At 33.1% G+C, this 21808-nt stretch overlaps 5 non-coding genes across 5 annotated transcripts; 2 read left to right on the top strand and 3 right to left on the bottom strand.

Moving 5' to 3' along the window:
- Window positions 1-639: 639 nt before the first annotated feature.
- TRNAA-UGC (transfer RNA alanine (anticodon UGC)) lies at window positions 640-711 on the bottom strand. Its single transcript has one exon. It is a non-coding gene; the product is annotated as a tRNA-Ala (tRNA).
- Window positions 712-3011: 2300 nt separating this feature from the next.
- TRNAA-UGC (transfer RNA alanine (anticodon UGC)) lies at window positions 3012-3083 on the bottom strand. Its single transcript has one exon. It is a non-coding gene; the product is annotated as a tRNA-Ala (tRNA).
- Window positions 3084-11657: 8574 nt separating this feature from the next.
- Window positions 11658-11729, top strand: TRNAA-UGC (transfer RNA alanine (anticodon UGC)). The gene has a single exon. It is a non-coding gene; the product is annotated as a tRNA-Ala (tRNA).
- Window positions 11730-13969: 2240 nt separating this feature from the next.
- Window positions 13970-14041, bottom strand: TRNAA-UGC (transfer RNA alanine (anticodon UGC)). The gene has a single exon. It is a non-coding gene; the product is annotated as a tRNA-Ala (tRNA).
- Window positions 14042-21705: 7664 nt separating this feature from the next.
- On the top strand, window positions 21706-21777 carry TRNAA-UGC (transfer RNA alanine (anticodon UGC)). The gene has a single exon. It is a non-coding gene; the product is annotated as a tRNA-Ala (tRNA).
- Window positions 21778-21808: the final 31 nt, after the last annotated feature.

The following is a 21808-nucleotide window of genomic DNA, read 5'->3' as shown; positions in this document are numbered from 1 at the left end:
ACTCTAAACTAATAAAGCATAAATATTAAAAGCTAGAGATCACAAACAATTGAACAGACTTTTTTCACCCCTTCACAGTTCATAGCCAGAAATATTTTGACAATTACTACAAAATTGAAACTTAAACCAACATTTTCTAAGACCCTTGAAAACTTCCCTAAAATTTTATAATCAATGATATTCATAAATATGATGGTGATATAAACTAATTACCTTCAAACTGGTGATTAGAATTTCCTTTGAAGTACAGTCAAGTTGTAAGCTAAGCCAAGGTGCGGATTACTTGCATTACCTTTCAAGTCACGCGCGTCTATCGATCCGAACCGAGCCATGCTGAGTGTGTGTTTTTAGCCAACTTTTCGGTTATTAAAACTTTTTGTTCTACTTCTTACTAATATCACAGATAATATAATACTAATATTAACGCAAAAGTTTGTAAGAATGTATGTATGTTATTCTTTTACAGAAAACAGGTGGGTATCTGTAACAAATCTGGTACAAAGATAGATTCTGGCCTACTACTCTTATATAGATAGGTGAAGAGAATCTCCAAAGAAATAATTAACAAATATAAGTTTGGAAAATATATTTATAATATATGAAACAAATCATTGAAAAAAAATTGCTAAATCAAAAAGTTGGAGATGCCGGGGATCGAACCCGGGGCCTTTCACATGCAAAGCGAACGCTCTACCACTGAGCTACATCCCCGATGTTAGAGGCATTGAAATATTATTTTGAATTCTCTTTAAGGTTTAATTACTGCAATCTGAACAAATATTGGAATGTAATTAAATTAATAATTATTTAAAACATAGAAGGTAAGTATGTAGAGTTTATGTTAATCATAGTTAACTTTTTGTAGCATTTTCCGACTTATTAATTTATAGTAGCTACTGAAATATGTTTCGGTACTATCATAATATTTTTGTCGTTCGTTTCCTGACTTTATTTCACTAAGATTTCACTATAATTCCTGGTAATAATATTTTTTAGAATATGTAACACGACACCTTAAATACGATAAATCTATAAGCTGAAGAGTTTGTTTGTTTGAACGCGCTAATCTCAGGAACTACTGGTCCGATTTGAAAAATTCTTTCGGTGTTAGATAGCCCATTTATCGAGGAAGGCTATATAAATCATCAAGCTAAGAGCCATAGGAATTAGGAGCGGAGCAATGTGGGTAAAACTGCGGGGCAAAGCTAGTGTACTATAAATCGACAAACCATGTAGAGTCAAATATCATAATAAGCTTAAATTAAAGCATTTCAATCGAACTGCTACTAAAGCAATTTGCATTATTATTACTTAATACTCGGTAAGTATGCATCTGCTCCTTATTATTTATTCTGCTTTTTATTTTAAAAAATGTCAACGAATGGCAGTTTAGTGGGTAGCTCTTGGGGTAGCTACATACTAGCTATGTTTTTGCACAAATTAAAGTTTACAAATGTTATATTATTAATTATTAGCTTGCCAATAAATTATCTGTTTTAATTTAATTATACTATACGTTCCTACGGTATAAACAACATACATAAAATGTTTTATCATTATAAATAGACATTTAAAAATGCATGTTTAATTTTAGGTATTTACTTATTTTTTACTACGTGTCTTTGATTTTAGAATAATCTATTCATGTTAAGGAATTAAGTGCTTTAAAATAAATATATTTTTATGATAATGTAGATAAATTGATCATAAAAGTTTTCAGAATATTATATGGAAACTAGCGGTCCGCCCCGGCTTCGCCCGTGGTACATATGAAAAATAGATGTTGGCCGATTCTCAGACTTACCCGATATGCACAGAAAATTTCATGAGAATCGGTCCACCCGTTTCGGAGGAGTATGCAGACTAACATTGTGACACGAGAATTTTATATATATATACTAGCGGTCCGCCCCGGCTTCGCCCGGGGTACATATGAAAAATAGATGTTGGCCGATTCTCAGACTTACCCGATATGCACAGAAAATTTCATGAGAATCGGTCCACCCGTTTCGGAGGAGTATGCAGACTAACATTGTGACACGAGAATTTTATATATATACTAGCGGTCCGCCCCGGCTTCGCCCGGGGTACATATGAAAAATAGATGTTGGCCGATTCTCAGACTTACCCGATATGCACAGAAAATTTCATGAGAATCGGTCCACCCGTTTCGGAGGAGTATGCAGACTAACATTGTGACACGAGAATTTTATATATATACTAGCGGTCCGCCCCGGCTTCGCCCGGGGTACATATGAAAAATAGATGTTGGCCGATTCTCAGACTTACCCGATATGCACAGAAAATTTCATGAGAATCGGTCCACCCGTTTCGGAGGAGTATGCAGACTAACATTGTGACACGAGAATTTTATATATGGAAATATATAACTAGTACAATGTTTTCCAATGCTGTAGTTGTAATTGTAATTGCAATAAATACTTGTAAAAACACCAATTTGAAACCAATTTTTGAAATATTTTTATCTTGATCCATACAGACGCATAAATCATAATCGTTATGACTATAAAGTCAGAAGCAACTCTTAAATCAGATATCGTATTCACTCTCATTTATAAGTTATACTCCGAATATAGCCTTGAAGCGATTCTTAATCGATACCTCGCACCCAATACAAACAACGGAAGGTATTTTGTTATAAGGCGAGAAAAAGCGCGAATGTATGAAGCGGACGGACGGACGGACAAGAAATCATTATTGCGGCGGCATCCATACAAATAATTGGCCCGTAAACATGTCAAGTCGGTATCTTCTACCATGTATATTAGGATAGGGCTGGCGGCTAAGAGAAATATATTTAGGATGTTGCGTATACATAAAAATTGAAGATGACAATTGTGATTAGTACCTTAATAAGAAAAAAATATAAAGAAATGAGTATGTTCAATTATAATTTTATAAATGTGAAGAGAAAATTAAGCAATTTTATCAGTTATCACATTATTGAAAACTGAATATTAGTATAAAAAAAGAAGGAGAAACTAAAAAATTGGAGATGCCGGGGATCGAACCCGGGGCCTTTCACATGCAAAGCGAACGCTCTACCACTGAGCTACATCCCCGATGATATCTAGTGATGTAATATGATACTGAATAAAACCTTTCCGCATTATCTAAGTAAGGTAAGTACATGGTAAGTACATTTATGTAACAAAAGGTTCCTAATGAACAAGTGTTTCACAGGTGTTTTGGTTACCTCATAGTAGTAAACAAATACACATGTAGTTGCACACCGTACCCAATGTTCTCATACATATTGTATCATCCAACATCAAAATTAAATTAAAAATGTAATTTAATTGGAGTGAGCTTTTTCATTTCATATACTTACCTATTTTAATAAAATAAATTTGTCTTCATATTTTCCTTCTATTATGTAAATGAAATGTGTATTTGATTTAGAAATTTACCATCAACCTATTTCTACCTCAAAAAGTACTAAAATTAGCCGTGCGGCAGCCCTATCGTTCGCCGTATCCGTCAATGTCTTGTCAATAGAGAACGACGAGCGCGGCGACTTTTTCGTCGCGCGACACCGACGCGTCGACCCGCGGTCTGCGCCAGCGAACTTATATTTTACATATTCATATTTTATGATTTATGGTCAAGAAATTTTCTTAGCTTGAAATATTTTTAAAACCAAAAAATAGTATGCTAAAAAAATCCGTTGATTAATTGTTAGTTTCAATGTTTTGTTCGAAACATGTTTTTTTTTTCTTAGGTCTTAAGGAGCTACGCAGTGTATCTACATGCAAAAACATCGTTAAATTATATCTAGTGTGTACCTACATTGTGCATAGTTGAAGTGAAACTTCTTTATCGGGGTTGGAGAAAAATTTAGTGTAACATTTTTTCGTTAAGCGTGACATTTTTCCGTTACGCGCCATCTTTTTCTTATCTCTACCACGCGTGATTCGACGTATTTCTGTAAAGTTGCATACAGTAAATTATTTTTTGAAAAATAACGTCATAAAGAAGTTTCACTTCTTACGTGTGTACACTAGTAGTTAGTACACGCACACATTTTTTTTTGATATCGGCTAGGTAGATATGTAGTTTGTATCATGATGTAGAACGAATTAGTGAATTAAAAAATTACACTTAAAATAAAAAAGACATGTGATGCTATAAATGAATTATAGAATTAAAGCTAAAAAATAAAATACTTCAAACTTTTACAAACATAAAATTACAATCACTAAACACAAAACCACGGAAACGATCTAAATGTTTCCACAAACATTATACCATAGTTTGTAGCTATAAAAATCCCGAACCATTCTATCCAATTTGATATAATTCTAAAAGCATACGTTTAGAGAAAAAGGGCAATAAACTTTTTGTCAATTCACTTTTCACTGATCGATCGGCGATCAATGCGGTCGTTAGTTCGGCATCCCGCCGTCAGCTGGCGTCATTGTCCCCGGTAATTATAATGTAATTAATGAACGGTTTAATTAAAAGCCATCAGATAATGTTGGGCTTATTGATGCACCAATTAATGCAATTAAGGGACCTTGGATGAGTCGATACATTGCAATACGTTCGGTTGACAAGTATTCATATGTTAGAAAGCTAATTGATTATCTTAGATTGATGTAAGAGATGTGACAATGGAGTCAAATTATAAAAGAAATATTAATAAGTAATAACGATTAACTTGATTCTCGGTGAACTTTATTAATTTCTAATGATATTTACGGAAGAATTTACTTATTATAATTTATTTATTTAAGATAGATGAGTAGCTTAAAATTAAAAAACGTACAGCATAATATATAAACATTTAAACAGATTTCTAGTATTGTTGATGTTGCAGGTGCATAATTAATACACTAATGAAACTAAAACAAAAGTTGTTTGCTGAAAATTAAACAAAAAAAGTACCTACCCAGATTTTACTTTTTATTCTCTTTATTCAGCAATTAAACGTCTGACAACTACCTATATTAAAATAACTACGACCTTCAGTTTAGATAACTTTTCACAAAAATTAAAAACGTTTTAAAACAATTCTATAACTTGTTTTCATACTTTTTATACTTCTGCTTTTAACTGCATTCTTTGAAACATATCATTAGAGTTTATAGACAATATTAATTTACCGATATTATCCGCAAGATCGTCCAGAAATAACCTATTCTATTTATTTGTTTTATATTCATTCCACTTGTAATATTCACAGTCACTGTCAACTTTAGGTATATCCACACTAGCTGCGCTCCGCGGTTTCACCCGCGTGCCTCTGCTTCTGTTGCTCTTTATAGCGTGATGATGTATAGCCTTCCTCGATAAATGGACTATTCAACACCGAAATAATTTTTCAAATCGGACCATTAATTTTTGAGATTAGTGCGTTCAAACATACAGCTTCAGCTTATAGTATAGAAGATTCTTAGATCTTAGAAGACATTTATATTAATAATAAAGTTACGATTGTCGATTTGTGTCAATTTTAGATATTGAATCAAAGATAAAAGTACCTATAGTATAGCTAATAGCATGAAATTTCCATAATACCTAATATAAAAAAGTTCACGCTGAAAGTATTCCTCACGTAGAAACACGCTATAAAATTAGTATCTACCTACTTACTCTTATTTGATTTTAAGTTATGGACATTTTAGACGAGACAATAATAATAATATGTTAAACTGTGTATGGAAGATGAAATAAATATGTTGTTTTACATCTTGTGTTTCATTTGTAAAGTCACAATCTATCAATAACCCAACCTACTACAGACCAGCTACAGCTAAATATGAGAAATATTGCAATACAGTGCAAAAACAGCACGTCGAGGGCGCTTGTACAAAGCACCGTAACTCAAACAAGTAACGCGCTATCTACCAATCTCGAGATAAAGTCCGCATTTAATCACAACCAGACACTTTTTCATACATTATTCTTATTCATCGATTCGTTAAATAAAATGGAAAAAGCCTTTGCAAGTGGGGGGCTGACATAAAGCGTGGAGACAAAAACTCGCATACCATTGAGTTGCGATCTTCTGTACGAGCTACGGGCCATCTAAATCGTGATATTGTAAAAATGTAAACGACCTCTTGGTGTTTTTATTGAGTTTATTTATTACGAGACCGCCCTGTAGTATGGGCTTTGGAGTCAATCTCAGATTCGGTAATATGACTCAACATCAATAACACTATAAATGTATTGAGGGATTTTTAGGGACCTACGTCGGACATAATTATCTGTGTTGCAAATAACAACTAATTAGCGATTTCAATCAAGCAGCAACAAATACTATAAGTGAAGTTACAATTTTAAAAACAGCTTACATTAAACATTTACTCCAACCCAATTAATAGATATTAGATACCTATATAGAGAAGTAGGACAGACAAAAATAATATTATGAACGTATCGTGTTGATATATGAAACATAATCCCATAAAAGCTTTAATAAACTACTCATTAAAACAATAATCAATACACAATCGGCAATAAAACGGAAAATCGACACCGGCTTTTGTCAAAGCGATCGGGACCGTCCGCAAAAAAAATCACCATAATTATTTCACTCAAAGGGTAATTTCGAGTCATTGTTCTTGAGAAATACCAATTATATACAATTACTTGTATATGACATTGTGTCGTCGCATAGCCGGCGGAATTCTTTCGTATCGATACTGAATCGAAGCTTCGAATAGCTGGCGTGCACGCTCGCCATCTTCGTAAAAAGTAGAACAATATACCAAAACAATATTTTGAACGTTTGATAGCTATGGGAGATAGGTGTGAAGAATTTGGCGGAATTTGCGAACGGTACGCTCGTTTTTATGTTAATTGGAATATATTGAATACGATGTTCAAAGAATTTTGAAAAGGCTATTCTTAAAATTTGGTTAATGACAAATCTAATTATTGAACGTCAGAAGCAATTAAAAAATGTGTGCGTGTAGGTACTAGTGTACACACGTAAGAAGTGAAACTTCTTTCCGACCTTATTTTTTAAAAAAAATTATTAGGTAAGTATATGCAACTTTACAGAAATACGCGTTGTAGGGATAAGAAAAAGATGGCGCTTAACGGAAAAATGTCACGCGTAACGAAAAAATGTTACACTAAATTTTTTTCCAACCCCGATAAAGAAGTTTCACTTCAACTATGCACAATGTAGGTACACACTAGATATAATTTAACGATGTTTTTGCATGTAGTTTCACTTCGAAAAGTTCGTTAGATTTAAAATAGCATTGACGAGCTTTTATGATGATTGTTGTTAACGATACAAATTGAAATCTTTTCTTATTTTCGGCTGCAGACATCTTTATGCCCTTGCAAATTGTTTGAATAATTTTTGAATATTAATTATAAGCCCTTTTGTAAGTTTTGCTCTACATGTAAGTTTTAGGACTTCGTACCTCATCATACGTTTTACATCACCATTATTATTGTATGTAGGTATATGTAGAGACTTTTATTAAATTAATTATATTTGTAACTAGCGGTCCGCCCCGGATACGCCCGTGGTACATATTTCGCAATAAAAGGTAGGCTATGTTCTTTCTCAGGGTCTAAAGATTATCTGTGCCAAATTTCATCAAAATCGGTCCAGTAGTTTATGCGTGAAAACCATATACATACATACATACAAACCTACTCTTTATAATATTATTATTAGTATAGATAATGTATTGAAACCGACTAAAAATAAAGAGGATTTCTTCTCTAGCATCAGAATAGGCCCCATACAAACCGTTTATACCACACGGCACACCTATAAATATTCTACCTATCAATAAAACACAAGATTCAAACCGATAGGTACGTCCAATTATACAACAAATAAAGATCATAAATCAAGATTGCAGTGAGATGTCGCGATGGCAATACGTTCGTCATCAACAATCGGCTTACTTATGATTTACTGCGACGCCAAATGCAAGTGGACCCTTCTGCTACATTAGTATAGGCCAAGAAACTAGCGTAAAATATTTGGCAGATGTTTCTGGAAAGTATTAGAAAAAGTAAGTATATAATATATTTATTCGGTATTTTTATGTTTAGTTTCTGTACAAACTGTTATACATGCACTATTTTATGAACTTAATCAGCGTTTGCTTAAATTTCTGTGATTAACTAGTTTATTACACATATTTAAAAGTTTAATAAATATTCTTATATAAAAAATTCTCGTGTCACAATGTTAGTCTGCATACTCCTCCGAAACGGGTGGACCGATTCTCATGAAATTTTCTGTGCATATCGGGTAAGTCTGAGAATCGGCCAACATCTATTTTTCATATGTACCACGGGCGAAGCCGGGGCGGACCGCTAGTTTTTATTATATATTTAAGGTACACCGTTCAGCATTTAACTTAAGACAGACAAAAAAATTTAAAGAGTGTAAGTGATGAATGCTTAGGAGATTAGGTACATATAGGTCTTACTAGCTTACCGCCCGCGGCTTCGCCCGCTTTGTCTAAAACCTAATAAATTATATACTTAAACCTTCCTCTTGAATCACTCTATCTATTAAAAAAACCGCATCAAAATCTGTTGCGTAGTTTTAAAGATTTAAGCATACAAAGGGACATAGGGACAAACAAAGCGACATTGTTTTATACTATGTAGTGATATATATACCTATATGGTCATGCTAACAAAGCTTAATGAATACACAATAAATAATTAACAAATAGTGTATTAACATTCCCAGTCTTTTAATTGTAAGTTCATTTAAGTAACCATTAATCGCCTGTTTAGGAACCTCATACACTGACCACGCACGTGTCGTTACGGCAATAGAATCACACTTAGGTACTTTTTTAATATCTCTCCACAAAAAGTAGCGTCCCTTCGTCAGAAAACAATTTGTTTGTCCAAGACGCAATAACGGTCACTTATCATTAGTTAGATACTTGGACTAAAACCAAAATATGGACTAAAAACAAAAACATCTTGGATAAAAAGTGAAAATTCCATAAAAAAAATTGGTATTTTGGAACAAATTATTTATGTTTTAAAATAAAAAAAAACAACATTTATCTGATCATATTATGGGAAAAACTGTTATGATGTGGAAAAGATTTTGTTTGAATAAAATTACAGAAAATAAAAATGGCTTTCCCATTTACCTTTAAGTAGATGAGAACCATGATAGTTTAGACATTTGCACTACGACTCTAATGCAAGTTAGTAGGTATCACGTTTATTTTCTTAATACTACATACTTCAATGTGTAAAAAGAGAATGAGGGAAAAACCTAATTGTTTGAAATCTCATAAAACAGACGTGGACCCAAACTTCCCTTAATGCAAGGTGGACTCATCACGTTTCACAGCCCTTGTGTTACGTGACCAAATCGGCCGGTATTCGGTATTTTAGTTTCTTTATAGTAAACAAAATTAAATACCTATATCAAAAACAGTGTGTGCCGAGCACACGTGTCAGAAATAAAACTTCTTTGGCGAGATTCAAAGATACCAAAATCGTCGCCTTACTCCATGACGTGACGGTATAGCCATGATGCCTAAAGATGTTTCACTTCAAAAATACTTTCTCAGATATTCTAGGCAGAGGAATGGAATAAAATGAAGAACGTAGAAATTGCCATCAGTGTTTGAGTTATACATTAAATCTGAGGTAGGTAAGTGTATAATTCTTTGCTCTTTCACACCAAAATATATGACAAAGTAATCCCTCACGTATTCACGTCAGTTCAAAATTATTCAAAACTAAAGTCATAAAATGTTTACGAGCCAGGTATACCTAGCGAGTATTAAACCGTGCAAGTTTCGCATTCATAAACGAATTTTCCAGTGTTGGCTGGAAATTTTATTTCCGAAATAATTTTCCGTATTTCCATCTTGTTTTTCGCTTTTTGTATCAGTGGATGCTGGTCACGTAGGAGGTACGTGCTACCGGCTGCGCTATACCTTAGCTATAGAAGTTTCAGTCGATACACCCTCGCTGGAGACACCATGTTTTATTCTGTTAAAGCTATATTTTATAGAGCAATAAAGTAGCGAATATCGCATTTATCGTGACGGTTTTAAAACGATTTATTTGTAAACAATAGGTGAAGGACGAATGTCAACGTTTCTTTATTGAAAAAAAAAATTGAGGCATTTTCAGTGTTTTGTTTTCAGGAACAATTAAAATTTGTGGTTGAAGTCCTCGAGCATCATTTCTTTAGTTTTTAAAAATGCCTTAATTATAGTTAACTATTATACAAGTGATATTATTTAAAGGTCATTTTCAGGAATATAAAATATTGAACAAAATTCACAAAAAACACCTCACCTTGGTGAAGCTAGCTGAAAGCTCTATGTGAATGAGTCAAATGATTCTATTTCCTGTCGATGGAATCGAACCCACGATCCCTACAACCTGATCACTAACTTATATATGTACTTAGTTATATGTACATGTATAATTACGTTAAAACAATATTATAGCATTCATCAGCGTACGGTGCGCGCCCTCACGACGTGACGCGAATGAAACTGCGAAGCACCAGTTGTTATGACGCGCTGAAAGAATATCTACTATTACCTATATATATTTTTATGGTAAAATTTGAGTAGTAGTTAAACTATTTTTAGGGTTAAGTCAGCATTTGATACGTTTATTGTTGTTTTAAATTTTGAGAAGAAAGCTCTTCTATTAAATGTAATAAAAAGTACAATGGTATAATAACATATTTTATATATTTATATCCTTGGAATATAAAAAAAATGTTTTCATGTCATTTAAAGGAAAAATCTATTACCGATCATTTAATAAAATTATAAAGAACATTGAAGAAGAAGCCTCTCTAGACACTAGCGACATCTTACGGCAAGTAGCAGAGTTGATATACAACATGAGAAATAAAATTTTGTCCTCACATTTCTTTCATTTGGTGGAAAATTCTGAATGAAATTTACCAGATCTACTTAATTTTCAAATATCGTCCTAAAATATAGCATAACTGAGCCTCATTTTATAGGGTTTAATCCTCATTTAGCGCGTGAAAATATTTTTATGGGCAAGAGGAATGCCCTCATAGTCGACTTCTTCCCGACCCCTTGACAAGCTCATGATTTAATGCTCATACTGAATAATTAGAATCCGATCATAATGGGAATAGTGAGTTTATTAAAATGTCTGTATATTGTAATTTGTAAGCTGTATGGCATCGTGATTAAAAATAGGTCAAGATTTATGGAGATACCTACTTTTAAAACATGTACTGACTGAATTTTGATAGAATTTTGAAATATATGTACAAAATTGTACGCTTTTAATTGTAGTTTAATGATACAACTGAGAATAAAAAAAAAATGCAAAAAAAATCTGGTTCATTTGTTAATCGGAGTGGATACTGTCGTGTTTTTAATAATTTATTCTCGCGAAGTCTATAATTTAAGAAAAAACATTACGAGGTACCTCATTTATACTTATTTTAGGATAGATAAATGAGGTACCTCGTCGCTACAATCTTATCGGAAATAAATTTAGTATTAATTGTCTTTGAATAGGTACCTAGTCCAATTTAACACATTATAAACAAGAGATGATACCACATGTTCATTAAGTCCCTTTGTTATTATGTCAAGTACTTGAAGGTAATTTTAATTACCATAAACAATATTATAGATTATGGATATTACATTTTGTTATCCATCGGGGATGTAGCTCAGTGGTAGAGCGTTCGCTTTGCATGTGAAAGGCCCCGGGTTCGATCCCCGGCATCTCCAAATAACTTTTTACTATTAAATGATTTCAATCTATTAACGAACTTGAAACCAATACACATAGTTACTCGGGTAGGATTTGTATATTTATTTGAAATAATAACTTCAAAAAATGGTGTAATTTTTTAGTAAGTAATAAAACAAACATAATAAAACATACCTACATAATAAAACATAAGTAATATAACATACGCAGTATAAAGATTTCATGTTACCATGATGCGAGATGAAAATTTACATATTATATCCTGTGATCGAATCTCGGAAAACTGGTGGAAAACCCTGAGGGAGGCCTTTGTCAATAAAAATCTTTGTAATAATCTCGGACATAACGATTAATTCTTTATCTTTTAAACCTATTCAATTGATTAATAAATAATTCGCAACTGAGCACATAATACTGTTATATCATACTATTAATATATATATTAATTATTATTATTTTTATTATAGTCACCAAAAAATACAATATTTTCCAAATACTTATCAGTAAACCGGAGCCGTTCCAACCGTCATCTAAAACACATCCCTCTAAAGTATAAAAGCTGTAAACAAATGTAATCTGCGAACAGACAGTAAAACGATGGCGGAGTCATCTGAAGTTCATTTACAAGTATCGACGGGTCCATTAATGCGACGTACGGAATTAGCTATAAAAACTTTTTTACAGTACACGGGGGACGGTCTAGTGATGTACAGGTTTATCGATGAAATTTTCTTAGCGTTTCATTGGGCAGTATCTGAATTTAGCGTATGAATAAAATAAAAATTATGCTTAAAGCTCTATCGTGTGTCATCATTCATGTTCCCTACATATACATATTTCAAGCTCTTTTATGGTATATTTACTATTCAATTAATATGGACATGTTACAGCTCCATCTTACCTACATGTATGTATAAATAATAAAACTATGTATTAGGTACAAAAGTGCCAATAATTGCTTCCTAAAATCTATCTAGAATGAAACGATAGTTGTAACATTTAGAATATCACAATTAATTGCTATGTTTACTGACATCATTTTAAGTGTCATTAAGTACGGATAGTCTACAGTATTATTATAAGAAAAATATACAAGCAGCTATTAAACTAAATGAATTTATACGTTTAATTAGAAACTCCATCTGTTTATTTTCATCGATAACATTGGGTAGGTACAACCCTGGTTGACGCAATAATTCTTAGCCACACCTCATTTGCATTTCTTTATTGGATCGCGGGGAAATTGAGAAAAATTCGGGCATTTGCCTTTAATTACGATTGTACTGGTTCTCGGAAAATGTGTCTGTATAAGTATAGAGGAAGTCTGAAATTATAATTTTAAATATAATCTCATTTATATCTACTGGTACAGCGAATTTTTATCCATCTGTTAATTTCAATTTAATATAAAACTTACCTTCCTAACAAAATTATGTAGATTTCACCCGCGTGGCTCCGTTCCTGTTGGTGTTAGCGTGATGATATTATGCCTATAGCCTTCCTCGGTAAATGAGCTATCTAAGACCGAAAGAATTTTTCAAATCGGACCAGTAGTTCCTGAGATTAGCGCGTTCAAACAAACAAACAAACAAACTCTTCAGCTTTATAATATTAACAATTATTAGTACCTATAGAATATAGATTAATGATTAAATCATTTAATAAAAGCAAAAAACTAGAGAGGATACTTCCAGTGTTATCTGGACATCGATTGGACTTTTGGCTGATTTAAAACAGTACAAGCCCAACATACATTCACAATAATTCGATAGTGTATCTTATTCCGTACTCGTTTCGAATAAAACATTCAGCATAATGTGCAGTACAGAGGTATGGCGCCGTTTCCGCGATGTATAGCAACTGTTCGCTGATGGATAGCCTAATCTGCCGATTGCCGCGAAATGGCCCATAAACTAACAATTTGTACCTACACTTACGTGCTTACCTGAACCACAGATTATGTAATGCTACAGATAAAATAACGTTTTTCGTGGGAAATGATTTGCAACGCAGCATGAATAAAGTAACGTTATAAATGACGAAGGATTTAGCTTTAAAAGCTGTAATAGCACTCATTATATGTTTAACTTGTGTAGAGCAATGGCAAATGAACGTTTTCATAATTGCTTTAATAACTTGCTCTGACTTTAATAATTCATTATTAATAATAAAAATAAAACTAAAACCCTTACCCTAACAATAATTGAACTTAATATGTATTACATAATTCAACGTTTTAATGTTTTTAAAAAAGGATTGGAGATGCCGGGGATCGAACCCGGGGCCTTTCACATGCAAAGCGAACGCTCTACCACTGAGCTACATCCCCATACATTTCGAACTCATTTTACTTAAATATATTCATTTTGACTTGCTTTTCTAAAGATATTCAATATCTAATATTAAGTTATAAAATCGTAGATACGTGACATATTTGCCACATTTCAGGATATAATCAAAGCAATACAAAACCCGAGAGCATTGCATTTTTCAAACCGTCAAAATTTATTGCCGCTCAATTGAATTTCACACTTGATTTGGGCGGACTCGAATCCTTCCGGTTTTCAAATTCGAAACACATCTGTCAAACGATAGCGGGAAAACGGAACGGTGTTGCCGTGTTGCCCGCTTCTGTGAAGGGTCGCTATGTGTCAAACGGGAAATAGTTATTTATGGGCGCCATTCACAAATTGCATTCGTGGTCGAATTGATATATTGGAATGTTTTATATGTAAATGTGATCTTAAATGAATGTCCTGCCCCAGAAACGGATACCGAATGATTTAGATACGACTTACTGCTGCTTACTGTTAAACCATGTTATAAGTTGATATAAATGTTTATGTTATTTATTATTTCCTTAATAAAATGAGTTGAATTTCATAACATTATGTAATAATAATAGCCATTAGCCAGTAGGTAGGAATTACATTTTCAAGGGTATCGTAAAAAGAAATAATTTGGAAAATCCAAAAGTGCACGCCTCATAATTTTTTTTTAATAAATATTTATTAATTATTATTTTTGTTTATTTAATAACAATTAAACCACATCGAATCAGACCCTGAAAAATGAAAGGGTTCTATTCCTGAGCATACTCAAGCGTAAGAGAAAAAAAAAGACTCGATTACTTATAAGTATTTCGGTCGCTATCGTGTTAACAAGAAAAAGGATCCGCACATACAGACACACGGACTTCCAAGACAGAACTTTTTTAAACTGTTTTTTAACTAGTTTAAATAACAAAAATGACATCAAAAATATCATGAACGTTAAAAATAGTGTTTTTTCTTAATATGTGTGTGTATGTATTATCTTACCTACAAGTGCAATGTATGATACATAAAGACATTTTAAGTTTGAAAAATCAGATGTTTTGCGCGAAGGGACAGTAGTACCCACCTCAACGCTTCGCTTATGAGGCGTGCAAAAGTAAAATCCTACTTATCTACTATTATAAAGGCGAAAGTTTGTAAGTATGGATGTAGTTTGTTACTCTTTCACGTAAAAACTACTGAATGGATTTGAATGAAACTTTATCACAATATAGCTTATACATCAGATTATCACATAGGATAGGTTTTATCCCGGAAATCCCACGGGAACGGGAACTATGCGGGTTTTTCTTTGAAAACGCGGTCGAAGCCGCGGGTGGAAAGCTAGTCAATAATAAACACAAGTACAATATTGACTGTACAAACAGTTTGTAATTAAAACATCTATTGAGTGTTCTTAATTTTTTAAATAAATAAACATAATAAGGCAACATTGTTGATATATAAATTTCAAATACATAAGGAATCAGAGGCGGCTCGTGACAAAATTTTATGGGTGTTCACTTGAAATAAAATACTGAAAATACATGGTGTAAATCAGTACAATTTATTAAAAAAAATATATATTATATAGATTCCGGGATTCAGGGATTCCGAAGACTCATCATGCCCCCATAAAGCAATTTGAAATGCACCACAAAATACGACACAATCTATTAACCTTCGTAAAATATGTCTGTTTTCATCGACACGGTCATTGAACTCGCGTATTGACTTTCGGTACCTACGCGGAATCTAGTGCTTTACGAATGTCTTGTCGTCCGATAGACGCCAATTGCAGTTCATTCAACAAATGGTACCGAGATTGTGAATGTTTTTTCATCTTGATTGAAAGATGAGCTAAGTCGTCAACGCCCGTTTCAGTCCAAGCACTCTCACCTCCGCCGGCCGCGCCCGCTTTAAATAAAAGACACGGAAAACAAAATAGTTTGTTGCTTTCATCACAAACACACAACCACGGTGTTTTCACATATTGTTCAGATTTAAACACACGCGTATATGTTTTCGTTTTTGTCGTACTTGCATTTTTGCGTAAGATCAAGTTCAGGCCGTGGCGGTCCCTTATTAGCTTTACATTCAAGCCGAATTTGTAACGTTTTAACACACTTTTTAATGAACGCCACATTATAATTATTGTTCATTTTAACACTCACAAGTAATACTGATAACTACAGGCTATTTCAACACGTATTTTATAATTTTAATTAGAAAATTGCATGAATCGCGCGCGTGCATTGAAGTTGACTCGAGTGTTTTGTTTATACAGTCAAAGTTCCTTATTCGCGCTTCCTTCATTCGCGGTTTCACTATTCGCGGGTGGAAAAAATGCGACCTAATTTCTATATTCGCGGCCCAAAATTCTTTATTCGCGGATCGAATCGGTACATCGGTATATACATATATGTATTTACCTAAATAAAAATCAATTGTTATCCATAGAAAACGCCTGAACTACATAACTACGAATTTATAATGTCGACTAAAAAACGAGTAAAAAGTGCTAAGCCATTGCCTAAACCTGAACTCTGAAGATAATACCTAATTAAATGGTTATTAATAAATATATGTTTGGTCAAAAATTTCAATAAAACTGATTTCTTTATGTAAGTATATGCTTCCTTATTTCGTCACCCAGGAACGTATCCCCTATAACCCCATACAAATTACCATTCCATATTCACGGTTTCGCTATTCGCGGCACATTTACGGAACCTATTGCCCGCGAATAAAGAACTTTTACTGTATTATAGAAGTGGTAACTGGCAACCTCGCGCGCAATCGCTGTCCTGCCTGGCGGTAAAAACGAACCGGCAACGTTTGCGGGTGCGCCGCTCCGAATTTTGCTACTTTTCCATAGAAAATCTTTTGTTTCACGCGCAGGGCTCTGGCAAAACCCTCTCTTTCACTCCTATTGGATTTCGTATTAGGAAATGTACTAAATCTTTTTTCATTGGAGCGCAATAGTGAGCGCACCGCTTCGCGCGTTACATAATACAGTAGGTATTTACAGGTGTATGGGATGATGGAATGATGGATATATTCATTGGTATTAACAGTAGTTTTAAAGATTACGATTGATTTTAAATAGTAAATAATAATTAATGTTAATAATTAAATTAAGGAGTATGATTTTATTATAATTATTTATGGGAGTTCACTGCACCAGCGCTCCTTAGGGCGAGCCGCCTCTGTAAGGAATGTGTTACTTTGTTAATATAGTTTTATTGCCAACTCAAATTTACCCTGAATAAATTAATTTAAAATACTTATATCTTACATATTATTACCCTTAGTTTTTACATTTAAATAAAAATATCCAGAACAAGCTTTTCAATAAAAGATTATCGAACATTCGTGTAGCAACGAAAACTGTAGCCGTCTTGTCAACATTATAATAAATTGGCGTACACAATAGATTCCCAAGTTATAAACAATACGAAATATAGAATGGTCACGTTTGTTCGATAAATCAAATAAGTTCAGTAAATCATGGCGTAAAGCGCTAGTTTAGCCAGGGAGGTCGGCTGCCGGGTCCACACGACTCTATGATAAACAAATGAAACAATATATTCTAGTTGTATTAGAACGAAAGACCATATTTAGATAATTTTTCGTAACCGCGGAATTAGGTATAATGACTATTTTCGTCATTATATTCGCTTCTGTATTTTAGATTATTCTTTATTGTAAAAAAAGAGGTAATGAAATACTCATTTCCTATTCTTGTACATACTTACAAAACGTTTGTTTCGCCTAAAAATCAATTGCCAATTAAAATAAATTCTGATTGCTGCCAAAGGGTACCTACTGTTATCATACTACCTATATTATCATATCAGGTATATAATAATAAGTATAGGAACTTTTAAATCAGTCGAGCAGTTTGTAAGTTAATCTACGATACCTACCTTATTTTGTAATACATATAATATTATGTACTTAATTGAAATTTATAATTAACGTTTACGTCAAATAATAATTATCGATTACGTTAAATAATAATTATCGATATTGAATTTTACTATTTGTGAAAGTGAACGCAATATTACACCAACTATAATTAATAATTTTCTGATAAAAAATTAGTAGCAAACTGCAAGCTCTACAAAAGAGCCGCTTAAAATAATTCCAATTAAGTCTATCAAAGATTACAGATCTAGCCATTAAAAATGAAAAGGTATTAAAGAAATATAATAATTACGGAACTTTAATTGATTAGGAAATAGGAGCTATGTTAAATGTTGTAATTCAAATGAATCTTTTTCGTTTCAAATAAAATTCTTACGTTTATAATCTAAACTAAATGTAACTATATACCTACATATTTACATAATATCTATTAAATGTGCCTGCCTTTATTAATAATATATATTTGGTATAATATGAGGTACTCGAAATTCTTAATAAATATTGAAATATTCTACAGACTACAACGCTATGTTCTTTGCATTTAAATAACGCGCCAATTACAGAGTAATGCCAGCTCCAAGGTTGCCTGAGTAAAATAAACAATATTGCATGTAAAAATAATAACTTTTAACCATTGAGATATAATATGGAGTCGACACCGCCTACATCACTTATGTTCCACTCAACATACGTCATGTGACGTATGTTGAGCGGTATTTTTTAATGGTTTTAAAGTAAAACGCATCAAATATGCCTTCGTGTGTGTTACGATATTGCACAAATAATACAAATAATACGGAAAAGTGCAAAGGAATAACTTTCATCGTTAAGTACCTAACTAGATAATCATTTTTAAAACTGAGTTAGAGCAAAAAAATGGCGCACAGATTTTGTTCGTGGTGTCTCCTCCATACGTAGTAATATTATCTCAATGCTTTTAACATAAATCGTTACATCCGCAGTGTGTATTGAAAAACATATTCTTTAGTAACTATATCTTAGAAACTATATCTGTAAAGTGAAAGAAGTTTTTAAGGCGCGATCAGGAATCAAATAATCAATGAGGAGTGCCAAATAAATGTAATCCAATAAAATTATTTAGTACCTTAATATTTTATTTCAAATGCTGGTATGTGTAATATTAACATAAGCACTTATTGCTAATATAATTGTTATTGTGATAAGAATTATAGGTCAGTGGTTCTCATTTTTCACTTGTCAGTTGTCAGTTGTCACTTGTCACTGACACTCGTTACTTCGATGACGCGGGACGCCAGCTGGGCTGACCAAGCTGACGTTTGTTATTTGTTAAAATGTTTTGGTGACGAGCAAGGTGACGAGTGCGAGGACAAAATATTTAATCTTCAAAAAATTCCTATTGGCCATTTCGACTACGTGATCATATGATATACTGTTTACAGTATACATTCTCGCAGAGGCCTTCATTCGCTTTTGTAGGTTAAGAGTGTTAGACAGTATTTTGTTTTGCCTCTAGCTAAGTATACTTACATATAAAGTACCTAAGTACCTACCTTTATTATAACAGTTGTTATTAAATATGGATTTCAACGATAAAGTAGTGCTTATAACTGGCGCTAGCTCGGGTCTCGGGGCCGCAACAGCTATCCACTTGTCGAAACATTCAGCGAAATTAGTGCTAGTGGGTCGCAAAGAAAATAATTTGAAGAAAATCGCGTTATATTGCGAAAAGGCTAAAGGAATAAAACCACTCGCGATTACCGCTGATGTTACTGTGGATGAAGATTTGGAAAGAATTATTAATGAAACTATAGAAAATTTCGGTAAACTAGATGTGTTGGTTAACAACGCCGGCGTAACAGCAATGGGTGGGATTAAAAAGTCGGATATGGCCAGTTATGACAAAATAATGTCCGTAAATACGAGGGCCGTATTTCATCTAACGATGCTAGCTACTCCCCATCTGGTGCAGAGTAAGGGATGCATTGTTAACGTGTCCAGCATCACAAGCACGAGACCTAATACTATCTCCTTAGCGTACAATATGTCAAAAGCAGCTTTGGATCAATTTACTAAATGCGTGGCTTTAGAGTTGGCGCCGGACGGAGTGCGAGTCAATGCCGTCAATCCTGGTTTCGTAAAAACCAACATAATAAAAGATATCGGCTTAACAGACGACCAAATAGATATGTATGCAAAAAATGTAGCATCAGGAACACCGCTCAAGAAGTTAGTGGAAGCGAGTGAGGTTGCCTCTTTAATAGCTTATCTTGCTAGCGATGCTGCAAAAAGCATCACAGGTTGTTGTTATCCCATAGATGGTGGTAAATTATTGGTTTAAGATGTTTCCTATGTTATGAAATTATATTTTCTCAGCCAGTATTCTGTATCACTAATAGGTATACTAACGCTACAATACGCGACTCACGAAATTATGTAAATGTCATAGGTAGATATTATATTTTCTAGTCATAGATATTTACAAAAAATATTATTTTCATTAACTTTACCTATTTAAAATGCATTTTATTTTTATACTTAACTAACTACTAGGTATTAGTTAATGATCGAACTTGTTGCAATTCTATTAAATTATATGAGAAAAATATTACCGAGTATTTTATTTTCCTATATTACTAGGTATAACGTGCTATAACCGTTCTTATTTTTCCGTTTTATTTACCTACCTAGTCCGATATATTAGTTAAGTTCAAGTTATCTCATAAAATACAAAAACGAATTTAAACTTACTCGTTTTACAACATCGTACGTATCGTTACATTACCAAAAAAAATAGTCTTGTTATGATCAATGATCGATACGAAGCAATTTTTTACGATCGATCATGCACAAGTTACAATTAGGTACTTAACTAAGTGATATTTAAAAGTTCCTGAATGTAACGTACGTAGGTACGTACGTGTACGTGTACACACGTACAGACGTACACATGCATTTACTTTGGAACTGTTACACGATAAATTACGTTGAGTCCACTTTGATAACATCTTCTAAGTGGTCCAGACTTATGAGAACCCAACAAAAACGCTCGATCTAATTAATTAATACAAGTTTCTAATATGTCTATCTTAAGATACACATCAGCAATATAAAAGACTACTAAGAATGCTTTTATCCCAACAAAAAGTGATATTGATATCTATTACATATTTATTCAATAATTATGTACTGCACTAATGCACTTAGTATGAATTTATTGCATTTTTATTATCAACAACCTAATGTATCTAAGTCATATTGAACAGTAGTGCCTAGTTGAGATTTCAAACCTCTTTTTTTAAACGTTATTTTGCTCATAGTTTTTATTGTTTACTTATGTGAATATGAAAGATCTCACATAACCATGCGAATTTCTGTAATCTATGTACCTATGCCATCGAATTCATGGAAAAAGATGTGAATCCGTGCGGTTAGCCGTTAGAGGTTACATATATATTATGTTCTAGGTACGTCACATTATTTGGCAAATAGGAAATATTTAAAATTACAAAAAAAGCAGGTATGTATCTAATTCGTTTCATACAAACATGGATAAAAATCATCGACCACACAACAAGATTTTTATTTTGGATACCTACACGGAATATTTAGATTGTCTTTGCTTTGAACCATTAAGAATTCTTCCATTGTACCAATTATTCTATTTTAGAACTTCGATAAAGAATACAGGCAAGTGTTATTGTACGTCGTCGTAGTTTTATGCTATGAGCATAAACAACAGATAGTACTTTATGCAAAATTTTCCATCGGGGATGTAGCTCAGTGGTAGAGCGTTCGCTTTGCATGTGAAAGGCCCCGGGTTCGATCCCCGGCATCTCCAATTTTTTTTATTATGCTAAAAATAAACAACT

The sequence above is a fragment of the Colias eurytheme genome, chromosome 20, assembly GCF_061535395.1.
Source record: "Colias eurytheme isolate Ceu_HAF_F1 chromosome 20, ilColEury1 Martin Lab GWU primary, whole genome shotgun sequence".
Classification (NCBI taxonomy): Eukaryota; Metazoa; Arthropoda; class Insecta; order Lepidoptera; family Pieridae; genus Colias; species Colias eurytheme.
This window is presented reverse-complemented; position numbering and strand designations above follow the sequence as displayed.